This window comes from Rhinopithecus bieti, unplaced genomic scaffold (assembly GCF_001698545.2).
Source record: "Rhinopithecus bieti isolate Rb0 unplaced genomic scaffold, ASM169854v2 scaffold_30732, whole genome shotgun sequence".
In the NCBI taxonomy this organism is placed as follows: Eukaryota; Metazoa; Chordata; class Mammalia; order Primates; family Cercopithecidae; genus Rhinopithecus; species Rhinopithecus bieti.
Genome location: NW_016814045.1, coordinates 1,188,025 through 1,208,107, shown reverse-complemented (window position 1 = coordinate 1,208,107; position 20,083 = coordinate 1,188,025). Strand labels below are relative to the sequence as shown.

Below are 20,083 nucleotides of genomic sequence, written 5' to 3'. Positions count from 1 at the left end.
GGGGGGGGGGGGGGGGGGAGCTCAGGAAACCTATGCCACCAATAAGCCTTATTTACTAAAGGGAAAAAATGCCTACTGTGTATAAATCCTATAGTAACTGTTAATCCTCTCCAGAATGAAATAAAATAAAATAAAAAGGAATGTAGCTGATAAATTACTTACCGAAAATGTAATGCTCAAAGGAGTAACCACAATGCAATAATTATAGGACTTGATTAAACATAAAAATAAATCTGTCTTTTACTTCTCTCTCATCCCATTAGTACGTACAGTGAAAGAGAAAGCCTTTTTAAAAGGTACCTCACGGCCAATTTTCCCCTTAATTCTGCATCGTAACAAACAAAGGTAAAATCAAAATCATGCAAGCGGTGAAGTAGAAGCTTTTCCTATTATTCTTGGAAGGATGAGGACAGTGCCAATTAAAAACAGGTTTCCATGTAGCTTTCAAAAAATGCTTTTTTTTTTTTTTTAACTCCTTGAGACTGGAATGCCTTATTAAGAGAAAAAAATATCACAAAGTATAACAGCTTATAAATCATCAATATTTGGGGGAAAATCAATCCATTTGTCTCGATTTAAACATATGGAACCTCTCCTAACCTCATTGATGTATGTAAGGTTCTCTGTTCATAAAGTCTGAAATGAAAATGAGCATTGAATCTCTAAAAATATATGCTAACAATGTTGACTTTCTTAAGGTAACAAGAAAAGGCTGGATAATTCAATAGAACATGAGCAAATGAAGCTGTTTCTGCTTTAAGTGGAAGAATGTGGCCCCATTTTATATGCGTGTGTGCAAGTCTCAATGTGACTTTTTTCCCTCTGTTGAGATACTTGACTTTGATTTTATTTTTATCATTTACGCTGTGAAATGCCAACACCATGCCATTCCTACAAAACACGCTTTTATCCATTTTTTTTAAGTTCACGTTCAAGTTAGAAAGTAAGTCATATCGCCAGATCTCGTTTTGTAAAGGTTGTACTCGCCACAGGCTTAACACAACGGTGGGAGACAGTGTGGAAGGGATCGATAAAGTAGTATTACCCTTTGTGATGGTGAGGCTCCGCAGGACATTCCGGCTTAACTCTGCTGTCTGTGCTAACACTCCATCCTTACCCACTGGGAGAGTGCACTAAAGCACAGTTACGGACCAAGAGCCCCGACCAGGATGAGAAACTCACTTCCTTCACCTTGTTCTGGAGCCGCTTTAATAAAGCCAGAGAAAATCTGGATGCTTTAATGTGGAGTTTCCAATTTGAAAGCCAAATGTATAAACACCCTGAAGTCCGAGGGCGTAGGTCTTGACATTCAGACAGGTGTATGCATTGTCCAAGACGCTTCACTTTGACAGAAGGCGTATAAATGCAGAATTTCTTCCACCTCAACTTGTCACTTGTGATTTTAAAAAGCCAGCTTTTGTGATTGCAGGGATGCAATACTGCAATGTAATGAGTTTATATTAATAGCCTCCTTCACTTGCCAAGTGGACTTAGGGAATAATATGTTAAATTTCCCTCCAAATTAAATGTTTATAATTTCTCATTTGTCACTGTAAGAGTAAAATTACAACTCTATGGTTATGAATGTTATAAGGTCTGAGGATGTGATCATGCTGTTACCATTCATGTTAATAGGCGGCAGCTGAGGCTGCTCAGGCCTGAGACTTTGAGGCTTTGCATGTTTTATAGTAGGGACCATATGGACCTGCTGTAGTTCTTCTTTTCTAATAAGAGTACTGAGGCTTTCATTTAATTAAATAGAGCTCACTTCGCCATTCAGGCAAAGTTAATGACAAGTAATACAGATTCCTTTATAGGGCCTTATGACAATACAACTGATTTAAGTCCTTTTCCGTGTCCCTATTATCTTTCAGGCCACATGTCAACTGCTTTCCCTGACACGAATATGGGTAGCCACCTCCCTGTGGTCCTCTCTCCCATCAAATATGCCTCTCATTGGAATTGAACTTTCTCTGAGTCTTGACACCCATCCTATCCCCTAGGATAAGACCAAGGCACTTTTGTATCTTCTAATACCTGATTTAAGAATCGACATTATTTGACAAAAGCCAACAGCGAACCTACCAGGGAATACATGCAAATAAATGAGGATGGGTCTGCAGAGAACTGTGTTTTCTGCCTCTAAGCAAACTGCCCGCAAGGGATTGAAATTCAGGTTGGGTATGACATTTTGGGACTCAAACAACTGGCCTTCTCCATCATCACAGGAGATCTTTAAAGAGAAAGTTTTGGATTTTGGTATAATTACCAATTTCCCTTACTGGTGACTGTCTTGTAGTCTAATTTTTTTTTCTTATATGTGTACTTGCCTCAAATAATGCTGTACTACATAATTACTAGCCATTAAGTACAAACACCATTGTTAAATCTTTTAGGCGTAGGCTGTCAGGTGAAAAACTGGAGGAAAAAAGCCCTCTTTAACTCATAGAACAAATTCATTTCCCCTTTGTCTCAACTTTCCTTGACTGGACTACACCTGGCTCTTATTTTTAAAACTAAAAGCATCATTAATATGATTAACTAAAGAGACAGCTGCCATAGGTCAACACCCTCAGCAATACTAGAAACTCGGAAAAGCTTTGACATTGCAGTTTTTCTTTGCCTTGTCCCAGATAAAATTCTCAGGTCAAGGTACCTAAGGTCTCTGAAAGTGAGAAGAAACGATATTAAAAATATATCCCTTATCCACGTTCCCCATCTAGATTAAACCATGGGGGTCACACAGAGACTGCTTTATTTTCCATCCTAATAGGTTATTTTCTCCCTTAGTTATTACATTGATATCTTTTTTATAGTTTTGGGAAAGTATAAAACTACACAAAAAGCACCTTACGTGGAAGATACAATTATGAGCAAGAGTAAGCCCTGTCCTCAAGGGGCATAAAATCTGAAAGAGTAAAGAAGTACTAAATACAAGTGGTTATAATTGAGGCCACCGCAAAGCACAGAGATATGAAAGTCAGCATGATTCACCCGTGTGATACTTCTACATTACTTGGAAGCATAGGATCAATCCTGCTAAGCTACATTTATACCTTCCTTTCTAAGTTGGTAGAGGAATAAATAAGATCACAATTGCAAACCTCTAGATAATATGCATATGATAAACAGTATCTATTTCATTAATTAAAGTCATTGTAATGTATAGCCCACTTAGATAGAATGATAAAATGGCAGAGAAAGCTCAGTGAGTTCAGGGGACAGGAGCTCAGCCCTACCTGGCTGATGGTTCAAGAAAGTCTTCACAAAAGTAAAGAGCTGTGTTTAGTCACGAAGCACAAGTTGGGTAAAAAAGAACAACAACAACAACAAAAAGTTTCAGACACACACAAAAGATGCATTCAGAAATAACTGGGTTGGGCGAGAATGTCAAGTTCCTACAGAGAATATTCTAGAAGATCAGCTTGAAAGAATAGGAGAGAGCCTCACTGAGAGAATATCATCAGGGATTTGCTGTTAATTTGAAGTGCAATGAGGATTCTGAATGTTTAGAGATTCACCACATCTTTATGAAGCAATCTGGCAACTTCATGGAAAGGTTTTGATTTGAGAAAGATTACAGATACGGCTGGGCATGGTGGCTCACTCCTTTAATCCTAGTACTTTGGGAGGCCAAGGTGGGTGGATCACTTGAGGTCAGGAGTTCAAGACTGACCTCACCAATACAGTGAAACCCCATTTCTACTAAAAATACAAAAATTAGCCGGGTGCCATGGCACGCGGCTGTAATTCCAGCTACTTGGTGGGCTGATGCAGGAGAATTGCTTGAACCCAGGAGGTGGAGGTTGCAGTGAGCTGAGATCGCATGCAGCTGCATTCCAGCCTGGGCAACAGAGTGAGACTCTGTCTCAAAACAAAACAAAAGAAAGACCACAGACCACAGAAAAAGAGGTAGAAGCACTGTGAGAGCTCAGGCCAGAGGAAACGAGGGCCTTTTATCAGAATGATGATAGAATGAGTGATAAAAATGGTGGCAGAGAGGGGACACATTGAAGACAGAAAATTCAGGAGTTGGCAATTAATCGAATGTGGGGTATAACAGAGAAAGGGGAACACATTTTAAAGACACACATTTCAAGTCCCATGACAAAGAATGTGACAAAATGTTACACACAAAAAAGTAATCCGTATTGGAGATGATATTATCTTTTGGATCACATAAGTCACCTTGGTTCTTGCTAAATGTATTACATCATTTTAAAGCTTAAAAAAACTTGTGTTACCACTGGCCACCTGAAACTAAAATTACTGATGATATAAACTTTCTAATAAATATAACATCTGTGCTGTTAACATATCTCAGGGCATATTTTGAATCTGAGAAATACGGGCACTATTTCTGGAACAAAAGACAAAAATATTTTAAAAATTTTAAAAGGACAAAGACATTCAGTACCCCATCTTAAATCAGCACCCCACAGGGATGTCTGTGTTCCCTTGTTCAGTGCAGCATTCTTTGCAATAGCCAAGATAAAGAAACGACGTCAGTGCCTGTAAATGGATGAATGGATAAGGAAATTACGGTATCTATAGCGTGTGAATATACATAGATATTCGGTTTTATAAAAGAAAAAGATACTGCCACTTGCAACACCACTGATGAATCAACAGGACATTAGGCTAAGCGAAATTAGCCAGACACAGAAAGAAAAGTACTGTGTGATCTCACTTATATGTGGAATCTTTAAAAAAAAAAAGAAGTTGAATATGTAGAAACAGAGTACAACATGGTTTCCAGGGGCACGAACAACAGGGAGGAAATGGGGAGAAGTAGGTCAAAGCATACAAACTTGCAATTATCTAGGATGTATAAGTCTAGGGATCTAATGTACAGCGTGGTGACTATTATTGATAATATTGTATTGCATCATGAAAATGTGCGAAAAGTAGATGTTAGGTACTCTTATCTCACACACACAAAGGTAATTATGAAGAGTGATGGATATGTTAATTTGCTTGACTGAAGTGCTCATTATATGTATATCAGAACTTCATATTGTATACCTTAAAATGTACAATAAAAAGAAACTTAAAGCAAGAAGACATCTATACTACTTACATTGGGTACAAAATGAAACTTTTCACGCGTTCATTCTATTTAGTAATTACTGTTCTTCAGTATTTCATGAAAGTATTTAATGGGCTAATACTATGTCAAAACAGCAATGTGGGAAATAAGGGTACGAGAGAGAGCCCCAAAACAAATCTGCCACATAAGACATGGTATTTGCTTCATGTGACAGGGAAAATTAAATCTTCATGCCTACATAAGTGCATAAGAATAAGCACAAGCTGAAGGTGCATTAATCTCAATCACTGTTTATTTGTGGGTGTTTAGATGTATTACATGCAGGGTATGTTTCCATTATTGTTGTTTTGAATGAAACATGCAGAAATTCATTGTGAGAAAACCAGGGAAATAATTTTCTCAGTTGTAGAACTCCAGGAACAAGGAAAAAAAACTACAAAACTCAGTTCACATTACAGCCTTGCACACCATAGCTCTGTCTTTATTTCAAGGGAGTGGAAAAAGGAAATGAAGAACAAATCGCTCCCTCAAATGTTATTAATAACAGAATTTATCTACATTATTATGTATTTTATATTAAAAATCACATAAGGATCATTTTAAAAGATTAAGATGTGTCTGGAAAAGAATTTCAGCAAAAAAGTGGTTAACATTCATCATAGCCTTTCAAAACAAAATTGAATTCTACTTTTATCTGAAAACTTCCCATTGCAATATTACTTCTATTTTTTTACATATATAGCCTGCAACTTACCTAGGGCACTATTTATCATCTGGACAACCTGAATATACCCTACACACCGACACACATACACACACACACACACACACTCAAATCACCTTGAGACAAATGAGAAATTCTCTCTTGAGAAACTCAAAACTGTATTAAAATGATAAGTAGCAAGTCTTCACTCTTCCTTCATTAACTTAGGCAGACAAGTGTGATGTACATACACCAAAAAAATCAAGGTTCCAACATGCTCCTGGTCATAATAATCATCTTTGCTTCTTCCAGCCCACAAAGTTTGTTCATTTTTACGAAGACATTATAATCTGTGATGGAAAAAGCGGTACCCAGAGGAGCCTTCCAATTATCCACACAGGTAGCCTAGCCCATCTAGGAACCTCTACAGGTATGGGTCAGGATTTAAGGATTCAAAATAATTATTGCAAAGGAAGAGCTTGAATGAGTAATTTCTTGTCGGTATTCTATTGACAGTAGTAAAGCAGAGACAGGGGAAACAGGAAATTGCGGTTTAGAAAAGTAGAAAGAACACAGCAAGTAAGGAAATTCAGGTTTGCTGATTGTTTTATACAAGTGGCCTATAGTTTTAAAAATAAGAGCACAGTCCAAGGTAAAATGTAGCAATTATGTCTCATAGGTACCTGTGTCAGAACAGTCTTATGTGTCACCTGCTATGACTATTCACGCTTTGGAATGCTGAGCCTAACACCACAGTCCTAAGTAAGAAGGAATTCTATTCAGACATTTCACATGTATATTTTAGGTGCCTTTTGTATACAGAGTTTGGATAATGGATGTGGTAAGGAGGAGAAACACACAGTACCTTCAGACCCTGCTTTAGATGTTAGCCAAATTCAGGAATGAATCCAAATGTTCTTTTGAAAGATAAAATCATGTAGGAAATAAAAAGAGAAGAGACTTTCCCAGGGATTTCGATGGAAACATTTAAAAAATGAAAGCTCCTTTGAGACCAGCATGAGCAACTCAGTGAGACCCAATCTCTATAAAAAATAAAAATAAAAAAATAAATAGCTAGGCATAGTGGAATGTGCCTGTAGTCCTAGCTACTTGGAAGCTCAGGCAGGAGCACTGCTTGAGCCCAAGAATTAGAGACACAGAACCACTGCACTCCAGCCTAGGCAACAGAGTAAGACCCTGTCTCTGGAAAAAAAAAAAAATATATATATATATACATGAAAATGAGGAAAGAAAAATAAAAAACATAAAAAGTTCAAAATATGCAGCTTCTGTCCTGAAACCACCACTATTCCATCTGAGAGGCGGTCTTAATATCAAGACGAGTCGAGAGCTGGGGCTTTGGAGTCAGAAAGTCTGGGTGTCAGTCCCAGCTCCACTACAGATAAATAAGTGGTCTTAGGCAAAATGACCTTAATTGAGCCTTAGGTTCCAAATCTGAAAATGAAGAAAACAGAGAACAGTTGTTGGAGGTTTAAATGAGATGCCTTTTCCATGAAGTTCACCACATTGCCTATGAATAGATCACATGGATTCCTGGATATAAGGGCACAATTTTCTCAGATGTCCTTGGAAAAGAAAAGATCACCCCTTTCAAATATTCACATTGTAGCATCTCTTCCGAATGATCCCTTTTGGACCCAGTATTGCACATTACTCTCATTTGTTGGGTTACTGTTCTGACCGTTGTGCCTGTGTCACACTGGTTGTTAAACACTGTGAACACCACTCCTGCTGTTTGGAGAAGACACAATGACTTGTTATGACTTCAACCAACATTAGTTTGGATGGTATAGAGGTTACCCTATCAAAAAGGAGGGAAGAACATTTAATGCTGATTTTGTCATGATCCATGCAGGGTAGAATGTCACACTCCCAAGTGCCAAGTGAAAATAAGCCTTTATAAATATCTTTTATTAGTTTGTCTTTGTTCTCTCCCCTAGATCCATTCCCCACCTTTTTCTGCTCTGCTCTGGGTGGCAGGAAGCTGAACCTGAGATACCTTTATGCACCCTGTGGAATTTCATTGATTCAGCCAATGGAAGATAATAGAAAGAGTTCAGAAGGCAAAAGAGAAAGCCAAGGGTATTTCTTCTCAGTTGATTTTCCTCTCCCTCTGTCTCCCTTGGGTCTTCATGGTCCTTCTTGGAAGTGGCTGTGCTCTTCCCCAGCCACATTCCTGTTGAGTAGTTCATCTTTCATAGCTCCAGGTTGCGAACAGTCGTGGGTAACATAGTTATCTTCGCTTGTTTTTTCAGTCCTGGAGGTGAACACAGCTGCTTCATGGTTGCTCATTCCTGGGTAGTTCATTCCTTGTCAATTCCCTTAACCTGCCTATACCTTCATATGCATTTCCTTTGTTAACCTTTCTTCATAGGTGGAACTGAACATGAGATCCACTTGGTTACCGGGTAAGGTGAACCACACACTGGCCTATCATGGGTGTGCTGTTGTAGGTGTTTGATGTGTTTTTTATTGATTGTGGTGGTGGGTGTATGGGGTTGGTGGTAGGGTGATGTTGCATTGTGGGTGTGAATACGATGATTTGTATAAATCATGAACTCTTTTGAATGAAGTTGAATGCAAGGAAGGTGCTCGACGAGTGGTGATTGGGGTAATGCCCGAGAGCAGTCTTTTTCTACATGGTGTACACAAAATAGAACTATGATCATGTATACGAAACTGCCTACGTTACTGCATCTATGCTTGGCTCGCCGCACATGTACCCTAGAACTTAAAGTATAATAAAAAAATAAAAAATAAAAAAATAAAAAGCAACGATCAACAACAAAAAAAAACACTGCAAAAAAAAAAAAAAAATGAGATGACAATAAAATTGAAAAAAAAAAAAAACAAACCCTTTACAGTGTGCCCTCAGTTTCCTGTTCAGCCCCTGCCTGATAAAAGTAATTAAATAAGCATTGGAGTGAGTGGTTATGTTATGGAGATCACACACATAGGCAGGTCAGGAAGGACTCAACTGAAAAAATGGAAACTAAATGTTCTAGGAAGTGACAGAAGGGGCCATTCAGCTACCAGGGGAGCAACCGTATATTTATGGTGAGTATCAACTGTAAAGGTAAAAGTTCATTTGGGATTTTCAAGGCAGGAAAAGAGATTAGTGTGGCTGGAACAGACTCAAAGGCAAGGCAGGGAAAGAGGCTAGTGTGGCTGGAACAGAGCCAAAGAGGCAACAGTCACTAGCAATTCAGTTGCATTAAAGACATGGGCCAGGATGCAATCATCCGGATAGAGAATGCAAGAGAGAGAAGCTACAAAGACCCATGACAGAGCTATGGAAGGGAAGAGGATGGGTCAGCCCCCAGCAAAGGATACTGAGAAAGAGTAACCAGAGGAGAATCAAGAGTGATATCTAAGAAGTCAAGTGAAGAAAGAGTTTTAGGAGGAGTGATTAACTGTGTCAAATCCTGGGGTAGGTCAAGTAAGATGAGAACTGCGCACAGGCCACTGGATTTAGCTATGAGGTTCGTGGTGGACCTTGACAAACACAGCTTTGGTGAAGTGTTTAGAAACAAAAGTGTTACTGAAGTGGGTTCAACGGAAAACGAAGAGGGATTAAAGATCAACTTTTAAAAGTATAAATTAAACCAAAATAAAAACAAAAAACTGACCTAATGTTATGTCAATGGATTTTTATGTCTTGACATAAAATTCCCAGTGAGAGTGTCATATAGAAACTTAAGCATGCTGTGTCTCAAACATGTGCCATGAAAATTTGGTAGATAAGTTTTTAGTAGTGACTTTAATCAATATATTAAATGTCATAAGAGGCATATCACTATCCCAGAGAGTTTATACACTCAGTTTGGCCAAAACAACTTTTTTTGTCTTCTTACGAGGAACTTCACACACACATACACCATACCTAGCTAGCATTTATGCAGGAGTTTGCTTTGTTGTATCTGAGATTCAAACAAAATCCTATTTTGAGATTGACCTGCAAGCCAGTGAAGCTTGACTAGATTAGAATAGAGGTAACAACTCGATTGTACATTTTTCTCCTGAGAGGGAATTCAAAAGAAACCTATTTGTTAATCCTCCTATAAGGAATTCTATGGTATGCTTATCCCTTCTTAAAATCAGCATAGGCAATTCTCTAGAAAGAAGAAATAGGATTCCATGTAAACACTCCAGTCAATAGATGTACCCGTTTCACATGAGTAGGAGTGTGTGTGAGCTCTTCAGTGGGTAGGTGGCACAGGTACTGAAGGAGACATCAGGGCTGACCACACCCAAGAAACGTGGGTCAGTGGTATCCTGCCATATGTCTGTATACTTTCCATGGTATGGTGATAGATGGCCCTATCTGTCAAGAGCTGTGATGCTTACATCAGATACATACAAATCACTTAGACAAGACTACCCTTTTACGGAAAGCTCATTCCTACAAAAGAACAATTGCATCAAACAAATGCATGGAACAATAAACACCTTTTCCTTTTATTCCATGGCACCAAGAGGAAGGCCCAAAGAGGGATATGACATATTTTGGGATTTAACTTTCAGAAAAATAATTTATTTATTGTGATAAAGGGCAACATTTTCTTCATGGAAATGTCAGCATGCGCAAGTGGAATCACAATGAGCACAGCGACTATTTATTGAGTGCTTACTATGGTCTGTGCACACCGCTGAGTGCTACATGCGTAGTCTCATTTATTTCTCAGAATGACACTGGGAGGACAGTATTACTGCCTGGATTATTTTAGAGAGAGAGAAACAGAGGCTCGGGAGTTAAGGGACATGCCCAAGGCAAGAGATCATACATAAGTGGAAGAGTTGGGATGTGACCACAGGAAGTTGGGCCCTAGGACCTATAAAAGAGAAAATCACTAAAATAGTAGCTCATATTTAATGAATACTGATCATGAAGCATAACCTTTACATGTATTTTATTTTTATGTTTTTCTTTCCACAGCTATTACTACCATCCCATTTTACCAATGAGACAACGAAAACATAAAGAGTTGAAACTGATCACCTTGGTGATCTACTGCCAGTGAGGGAACAGAGCCCCTAGCTAGTTATTAAACCCCACTCCTCTGACCCCAGAGAAGTGTTGCTTCCCCAGAGGAAGCAAAAGAGGAGTGGGGTTTAATAAATAGCTAGCCAAAGGAACCACCATATCTCCCTGTACAGAAGCTTCCATTCTGAAGATTAATTTACTGTTACTATTAAACCCAGGCATCAAGCTGGGCGCAGTGGCTCACGCCTATAATCCCAGCACTTTGGGAGGCTTAGGCAGGAGGATCACGAGGTCAGGAGATCCAGACCATCCTGACTAATATGGTGAAACCTCATCTCTACTAAAAATATAAAATATTAGCAGGGCATGGCAGCATGTGCCTGTAGTCCCAGCTACTTGGAAGGCTGAGGCAGGAGAATCACTTGAACACAGGAGGCAGAGGTTGCAGTGAGTCGAGATTGTGCCACTGTACTCTAGCCTGAGGAACAGAGCGAGACTCCGTCTCAAAAAAGTAAAATAATTAAAAAGTAAATAAACCCAGGCATCATTTTCAAATATCAACAAACATTTATTACACACTGACAATCATCAAGGCCTTGTGCTAGCTGCTACAACTGAACACAAAGAAGCGAAGTTCCTTCCATCAGTAACTGTAAAATAAGCCTGGGAAAACAACACACAAAACCTTATGGAAAATTTAAACTTGAATTCTGTTGAACAATTTCTTTTACTATGCAGAAGACAGCACAAGTAAGTGATTATTTGAATGAAAAGGACAATTCAGAGGATGAAGACATCATTGGCATGTGTGGTACCACAGAAGTTTCAGGGTGATGCTGGTGCTGGAGAAAACAAGAGGACTTGTGAAGGGTAGTGACAGGATATGGAGAAAGACGTGGACATTTTTTGCTGAGACAGCTGGTGAATATAGAGAATAGTGAATGCAAACTGGATCAGGTTAGAGAAGAGATGGAATCTCAGGCAGCATTTGGACTGTATTTTGTACATTAAGAGACATTTGACCTCAGGCATGACATGATATAGAACACTGCTTGCAGAAGATAAATTTGCCCTTCCAGGTAAGCATAAACAATTCGAACTTATACACAGAAAGTAAATGAAGCTATAACTAACTTGAGGTTGATGTAAGATTTTTCAGAACACCTATGCAGCATCTACTGTCAGCACATTTATGCTTACACTGAAAAACAGGCAGATTGATTTTCCCTGATTAAGGCTGTTTCAGTCTGGTCTGATGAGTAAATATCCAAAGCAGCCACATGCTTAGCTGCCCTCCCTCTGCAATTACTACCTGTTTTTTTTTTTTTTTTTTTTTTTTCACTCTTGATTCAAAGTGTGGGTTTCAATGTGTAATGCTTAACTTTTCAGAGTAGGCACCTTGTCTATCGCTTTGTCTTATAAGTCTCCTGCTTCTTCTAAGAGGGACAATCATTCACTCATTCATTCCTTCATTCCTTCATTCACTGTGTGTTTTCTGAATACTTACAAAGTGCCAGGGCAGGTGCTGGGCTATGGGGATGCAAAACTAAAATGTCATCTCAGTGTTTAAGGAGCTCACAATCTGCTTGAGGAACACAAAAGAGTGAGACAGTCACAATATGCTGGCTGAAGTCTGCAATAGTCCTGCATATAACGTGCTATGTGATCACACATAAGACAGTCTTCATTCTGCCTGGTGCATCCTGGCAGGCCTCCCAGAGACAGGAATTTTTAATGTGAGTTGTGAAAAATGAGTAGTCATTCTCCAGGTGGCTGAAGAAGCAAAAGCCATTTCTAAAAGTGGGTGAAGAAAGTGGAAATGCTTGGGAACGTGGGTAACTGCCAGAAAGAGTGATCCCGAGCTGAGTTTATGACAGGGGAGGGATCAAGAGGGATCGATGCTGCGACGTGTTTGAACTTGATTCAGCAATCCCATTTTCAGTTTAGAGACAACACAGAGCATGGCCCGGGGCGTGGACAAATGGGAACTGACTGTAATAAAAGTCACATACCTCGTAGAGTTATCATTACAAAGATAATCTAATTTTATCTTGTGAATTTCTCTATAGTCTCCTAGACAACTGAAGACACCATGGTTTGTCAGAATTTACCGGTGGGACTTGCTGATCCAAAAAAAAAAAAAAAAAACCAATGCCTTTGTGTCTTCCCAGCTCTAAGTCAATAATGTCAGCTAAAGAATTGTCATTCTACCTCCCTAGATGTTAACTCTGACAATTTGTCGGCCAAGCATTTTTCTAAGACAGTCATCCAGGTAGCCACAGCTTGAAAGTGAAGAATTGAGGAGGAAGGTTTGGTCTTGCCAATTACAGGAATTTGGGGCCAGGTTCCAAAGCATGATATTGCTTTGCTCATCTAGCCCCTGGAATGTGTACGTGGCTAGAGTGATCCTAGGCTCTGAGGACCACCCAAGGTAGGTTTGAGATTCCTGAGAAATATCTATTCTCTGATTCCCTGTGCCCTGCACCCCCCAACAAAAGAATGTCACTTTATGAGAATGGAACATTATAATATTATTGAGAATAGGCAACCTGGGTATTTAGAGATCAGTAAAACAAAGTTAACAAAATAATGGATGCCAGATATTAAATGACATCTTTACACTTGCTGCTTTAATGTGTTATTTAAAGCATACTAGATTTTTGGCTAAAAGGGTACGTAAAGGTGTGATTTAAATAATTTTTTACAGGGATGACCCAAACTAACTGGATAGACATTTGGTACTTAAACTAGGCAAAATCATAATAAACCTCCCTTCCATATATACATTTTTTTTACAGTTTAAAAAACATTTCCACAAACTTCATTTTTCTGAAGCTCTTAACAATATTATAAGCCAGAAAGGACAGAGAGTCCCACAACCAGCCTACCTGAACAGACACAGATAATTGATGCTACTTTCCAAGGACGGGTTATGAAACTAGCACAGATGCAAGATGTATTAGTGACCAGAGAAACCAAATATGCAGGCATTGACTCTCAACTTCATTCTGAAGATCAAAAAAATAAAGCATTGAATTCTTTTCTTACTACCTGGATGTTTGTGTGTGTTTGATGTGTGCAGATGTGTCTGTGTTTGTATGTGTATGTGTGCTGAACAATGTTTTATAAATGTAAGCCTGGCCTGTGGGCATAGAATTTAAAAAATAATAGTAACAGTAACAGCAGTGACTTTAATTGGATATTTGAACCATCATTCACAAAAGCTTTCCCTATTCATGACCTAATTTTAACATCCCCCTTCATATGGTCTTATGATATTTATATGTGAGAATATATGAATATTCATATGAGAAAATTGAGGTTCAGAAACTTTTTCAGCATTTTGCAGCAAGTAAACAACAGAAGCAATCTAGAATTCTGGTTGTTGAATATATAGCCCAATGTCAGTACCATCACATTAAGACAATTTCCCAGTCCTCCCAAATTGTTAGACTTTATCCCTCTGTTAATCAGTATTTATAGCTTTCTGCATGCATAGCCATAATCTTTTATAAAAGGTATGATTATTAGTACATTTACTTGTCTTATTATCTTCACTGACAATGGTGATCAGTGAAGATTTGTACCTATATTTCATACATCTTATGGTATAATTATTTGTATACCTTACTTGGTCTTATTTTACCTCGATCTTATTATACCTTAATCATACCTTAATCTCTTATGTCAGAATAAGATTTTTGTGTATTAAGCGTTCACCAAATCTATCTTTAGTTATCCTCGATTTGGTGTCTAGATCTTGTGGAGGGGACAGTCAGTGCTGATCGACATTGGTGTCCTCTCTTCTTTCTGGTCACCCCACGAGATTGCATACTCATGTCAGAGATTCAGCCAATGGAAAATGTGTAGAAATTAGGCCCGCTATTTCCACACTGAGCCAAGTAAGAAAATCATCTATGATTTTTACTCCCCTTTTCTAGCCACCTACTGAATAGAGAAGACCCCAGGGATCTAGAGAGGGGTGGAGCCACAAGGCAGAAGAAACCTGGGTCACTGCACGACTCTGATGGGCAGAACCCATTCCCTGTCCAATGCTTCTTTCTGCTCTCCACTCCCACCAGTGTGCATCTGAACTGTGACATGAGCAAGAAGTAAACCCTCATTATGTAAAGCTGCTGAAATTTGAAGGTTACTTATTATAGCCGCTGCCTACTCAGACGAATACAACTCTCCATTATAAGAAGCTAATATCTACAAAGAAGTAATATTCAATGCACTCCAAAGGAGCATACATTGTAAAGAGATTTTAATAAGTTATTTCATATTGCTGATTCTGAGAATGCTTTTGGGGGGAAATAAAACCACAATGCTATACTTTCAAATAAATACATAATCGTGATTTTAATGATCAATCAAATTCTCCTATCATCAAAATCTTTAGGTCATGATAGATAAATTATGTGAAGTATACACTGTAATGTAAGACTGCCATCAAGATATTCAGGACACACTAATAAGCAAAGTATGGATTGACAAATCTAATTTAAGTCAGTCCTGCTGAGTCATTCGAGATTCGAGATATCTATCTATATAAAATGAACATAATCCATTAGCATCAAAATAACAAAAGTCCCCCAAATGCAGAGGAGTCTAGTTCTGCTCATGACTTTTATCAGCATGACATGAGGCTAATATTCATTTATCAAACAGTAAGGGCATTGTTTTGCACTCACATAATTATCAGTTAATGAAGCTTAAAAAAAGAGCCTCTCACATCTAGATTGAATTATTCTTTCTATGGTGCTTACCCTCATATTCCTAAATACTTATAATGTTCCCATAGTAAATGAGGTCAGCTTATGTAAGCTCAAAACAATAGGAAATTTTAGCCTCAGAACATAATAGCAAGAATATTAGAGCACATTCACTCAATTCAAAAATTGAGTCTAAAATTCTATACTTGGCTGCATGCCTTGACATCTATAGTGAAGCTATATCATTAGATAATCTCTCACATCCTTACAGTAAAATTTGAAGTCCAAACCACCCCATTTGTCCAAAGAGAAAACTAAGGGTCTGAGAGGTAAAGCAGCTCACCTATTACTGCATGGGAATCTGGTCCTCGACTGAAAAAGATGTCTTTCAAATCTCATTTTGGTGGCTTCTTGTCATTATGCCTTTTTGTTCTGAGATGAGAGATGCTCTTATTTTAAGCTGGGGTTCTTGCCACACTAGGACACTCAGTTTTCTGATTTGGAAAAAAAGGGTTTACTTTTTCTAGTACACTTAATGCAATTGCACTCACGCAGTAAAGCAGAGGGCAGTGGATGTGCAATTGCAGAAAAACCCTGGAATTTCTCGGTAGGTGAAGGCTCGTGGAGGGCTCTGGTATGAGCATGCAGTTCACAGAGGATTTGGAGACTGCTCCTTTGCCTCATCTGTCTTTCCCTCCAAGTCTCCAGAGGACTATGCCTATGGAGGCTGTGTCTGTTGTAACCTTCAAAATACCTTTGTTTTGTCTTATTATAGATACAGTAAAATACTCCAGAGACAAGGGACTGGCTGGGTAGCAACAGCCTGCTGGAATGAATGAAATAGCCAAATCTTCCCTGTAATGTTGTAGTCAAAGCATCATAGCACAGCCTGTGGTTACCATAATCAGCAGTCCCCATGGAAGAGCTGATTTAAAGCAGCACTGATTTCAAGTCCCTGGTGAAAGTGTTAAAACCCAGTAAAGCAGCGTGTAAAGGATAGGATACAGAAGTCCAGATAATTCATAAACAAATCATCTTTTATTCCTCTAACATTAAGATTCTCCAGTTTTCTCTTTCCAGGATGTATTTTTTTATCTGTTAAAAGCATGCATATTTCTAGTATTATCTCACTGTATCTGAGAAGAATGTGTATTCATATTTAGAAGAGTTGGCTCGGTACAGTGGCTCATGTTCTCATGCCTGTAATCCCAGCATTTTGGGAGGCTGAGGCGGAAGGATCCCTTGAGTCAGGAGTTCAAGACCAGCCTGGGCAACATCACAAGACCCTGTCACTACAACAAAAGCCAGGTGTGGTTGCATGTGCCTGTAGTCCCAGATACTCAGGAGGCTGAAGCAGAGGAACAGCGGAGCCCAGGGGTTTGAGGCTGCCGTGGGTTATAATTGTACCACTGCACTCCAGCTTGAGTGAGAGAGTGAGACACCCCACCTCTGAAGAAATAAAAAGGAGGTTACCAGACAGGAGGTGAACAAGCCATTTATTTGGTGGTTCCTCTGAACAAAGGGCTACCATTTTTCAAATCTAAAGTGGGCATCTCTACTGTTGGAACTCTGCTCCCAAATGTATATTTCATGACTAGACAATGAAATCGTAGCACATTCTACCCATTCAATTGAGAGGCACACTGAGTCAGCATTGGATGAGAATACTTCACTTCAGTTATTTTCTTAAAATCACATTTCTCAACAGGTTGAAATAATTCATTGGCAAGAAAAAGCTGAAACCTATTTTCCTCTCACATAGTTACACATTTTTCTGAAATGCACTCTGCTTTCTTTGTGGTAGGATTGGTCATGAGTATCAGGGTTCCGGAAATAAACTTTTCTTTATTTCAATTACACAAAAATTTGTTTTGGCTTGAAGCCTTTTCTCCCCATTCCCAGGGAGGGAAGGTTTGTTTTGTTTTGTTTTGTTTTTTAGATGGAGTCTTGCTCTGTTGCCAGGCTGCAGTGCAGTGGCGCCATCTCGGCTCACTGCAACCTCCGCCTCCCAGATTCAAGCAATGCTCCTGCCTCAGCCTCCCAAGTAGCTGGGATTACAGGCATGTGCCACAACACCCAGCTAAATTTTGTATTTTTAGTAAAGACAGCGTTTCAGCATGTTGGCCGGGTTGGTCTCAAACTCTTGACTTCAAGTGATCTGCCCACCTTGGCCTTCCAAAGTGCCGGGATTACAGGCATGAGCCACTGTGCCTGACTTTCATGTTTCAACATATATTTGAATATATGCTTAGAAGTCCAACATATATTTGAATATTTGAGAATATAACGTATTCTCAAAAGCATCTATAACCCATCAGTGATCACTATCTTAGATTTCAAGTTCTTCCATGAGATTCCTAGTCTAGTTAGTCTTTTTTTTTTTTTGAGACAGAGTCTTGCTCTGTCACCCAGGTTGGAGTGCAGTGGCATGATCTCAGCTCTCAGTTACAGCCTCTGCCTCCCGGGTTCAAGTGATTCTCCTGCCTCAGCCTCCCAAGTAGCTGGGACTACAGTTGCGTGCTGCCATACCCAGTTAATTTTTGTATTTTTAGTAGAGACAGGTTTCACCATGTTGGCCAGGATGTTCTTGATCTCCTGACCTTGTGATCCACCCACCTCAGCCTCCCAAAGTGCTGGGATTACAGGCGTGAGCCACTGCACCCGGCATCCCAGGGAAATATTTTTCATAAAGAAGTAAGTGGACTTTGGAGAGGTATGAATGGCTCCCTATTTAAAATTCCGAATAGTGCATTGGCTCATCCACCCAGCTCTTGCAAGATTGACCATATGTGAAATTTGAATGTAGATTACAGTGTTTCAATTTAACAAGATTAAGGTGTGATTACATTGGTTATTTTGTAATTTCATACTTTCTCCATTAAGGGATGTCAGCATTTAAGACCATTCTCAGTCATTTTTAATGCATACTGAAGTGGAAAAAATGCTTGCAGTTCTAAGTTATTAACCATTTAACTTTATTTAGTTTGTATTTTCTAATCTGTTACTTTAAAAAATATATGCTTCTCATATCTTCTCCACAATAACTTACATTACAATCTGTTTAACTTTCTTTAACTTCAGCTTTCTAACCTTGTTTCCTTAAGACGTTACCCCTTCCCCTGGCCCACATTCATCGTTGAAGAAGACGGAAGAAAGCATAAAACTTTTAAAAGATACTAGGATATTTAGACCTGATTTGCTGATAGAAATTTCTATTTCCCCACTTCCTGGGGAGAAGCAGGGTGTAGTCGAGTGATTCCCACCCTGGCTTCTGCTGAATACTGTGGTCCCACAAGATACTGTCTTCATGCAAAAAAGTAAATCGTGGCCAAACACTGGTGAGAAATGCTGCATAACATATTAGTTTCTTGGAGAGTCACAATGCACATTTGCATATTAAAGTCCCTGGGATATACTGCAGGAAAGAAATACGTTCAATTTTCTTCAAACATTTGCATCACATCCACAATTTATTTGAACACAGATCCCTTTTTATTCTTGACACATTATTAAGATTCCTCAGGACACTAGTGTTCAAGAAACAGTTTGGAAAAACCAATTCATATTGAAAATACAGGGGTTTTAGGGTGTGTTTTTAAATCCCCAGCTTTGATGCTTATAAGCTGTGTGACTTTGAACAAGTTATCCAGCCTCTCTGAACCTCATTCCGATTTTACATTCCAACCGATATTTACGAGCTTCCTTGGTGTTCTAGGCTCTGTGTTAGCTAGGCATGAGGGATATCGCAGTAAACAAAGCAGGCACATCCCATCCTCAGGTAATTCAGGGTCAGGTAGAAGAGATAGACATTAAATAAATACATGTATAATTAGAGTGTTGATAAGTGCCAGAGAGGAAAAAGAATAAGTGGAGGAGATAATTACAGGAAAAAGCCTAAGTAGATTGAGTGGGCAGGGAAGTTCTCTGAGGAAGTGACAATTAAGCTGAGGCCTGAAAGAGATGTAAGATCCAGCGAAGCAAATTGTGTCAGCAAAGTGTTCCAGAGAGCAGAAAAAGCAAATGCAAAGGCCGCTAAAGTGATCTTGCATGCTGACTTCCCTTAAAGGAGAAAATATGAATCTTAGAGACTACCAAGGTATGTCTTTCTTCATCTTGCTGGACAAGCTTGTATCTGAGGTGCAGCAAAAAGGCCAGTGAGGCTACAGCACAGCAGGCCAGGCATGAGTGGTAGGGGCCATTGAAAGCAGAAACACTGGCAGCGGCCAGACCTCCATCCTGTGGACCAGAATCCACGCGAAGGAGTCTGGACTGTAAGTGCAAAGGATGCTGACTTGGCATTATCTGATTCAGATTAACACAGGATTATACATAGAAACAGGAGTCCAGTGAGGAGGTGATTTCTTGTTAAGAAACAGATTCAGATTCCTCTTCTGCAAAACCGGGCTATTAAGTCTTAACTCACATGGTTGTAGAAAAGTGTCAAAACTTGGAAAACAGCTTGGTACAGAAAAGATGCCAAAATAGAACTTCCTGCTCCTATTTCTTTCCTGAGACATAGAGCCCAACTATCTAGAGACTTTCATATATCTTGATTAACTTCCGCCCTTTGAATCTTGTATATTTCACCCTGCTTTCTGAATGATAACCTC

At 39.1% G+C, this 20,083-nt stretch overlaps 1 protein-coding gene and 1 long non-coding RNA gene across 2 annotated transcripts in view; one reads left to right on the top strand and one right to left on the bottom strand.

Moving 5' to 3' along the window:
* TENM2 (teneurin transmembrane protein 2) overlaps nucleotides 1-20,083 on the bottom strand; it is a 1,242,216-nt gene that overhangs the window by 1,130,559 nt on the left and 91,574 nt on the right.
* Nucleotides 11,642-15,131, top strand: LOC108513624 (uncharacterized). The gene is made up of 2 exons (XR_001880962.1): nucleotides 11,642-11,837; nucleotides 14,700-15,131. It is a non-coding gene; the product is annotated as an uncharacterized LOC108513624 (long non-coding RNA).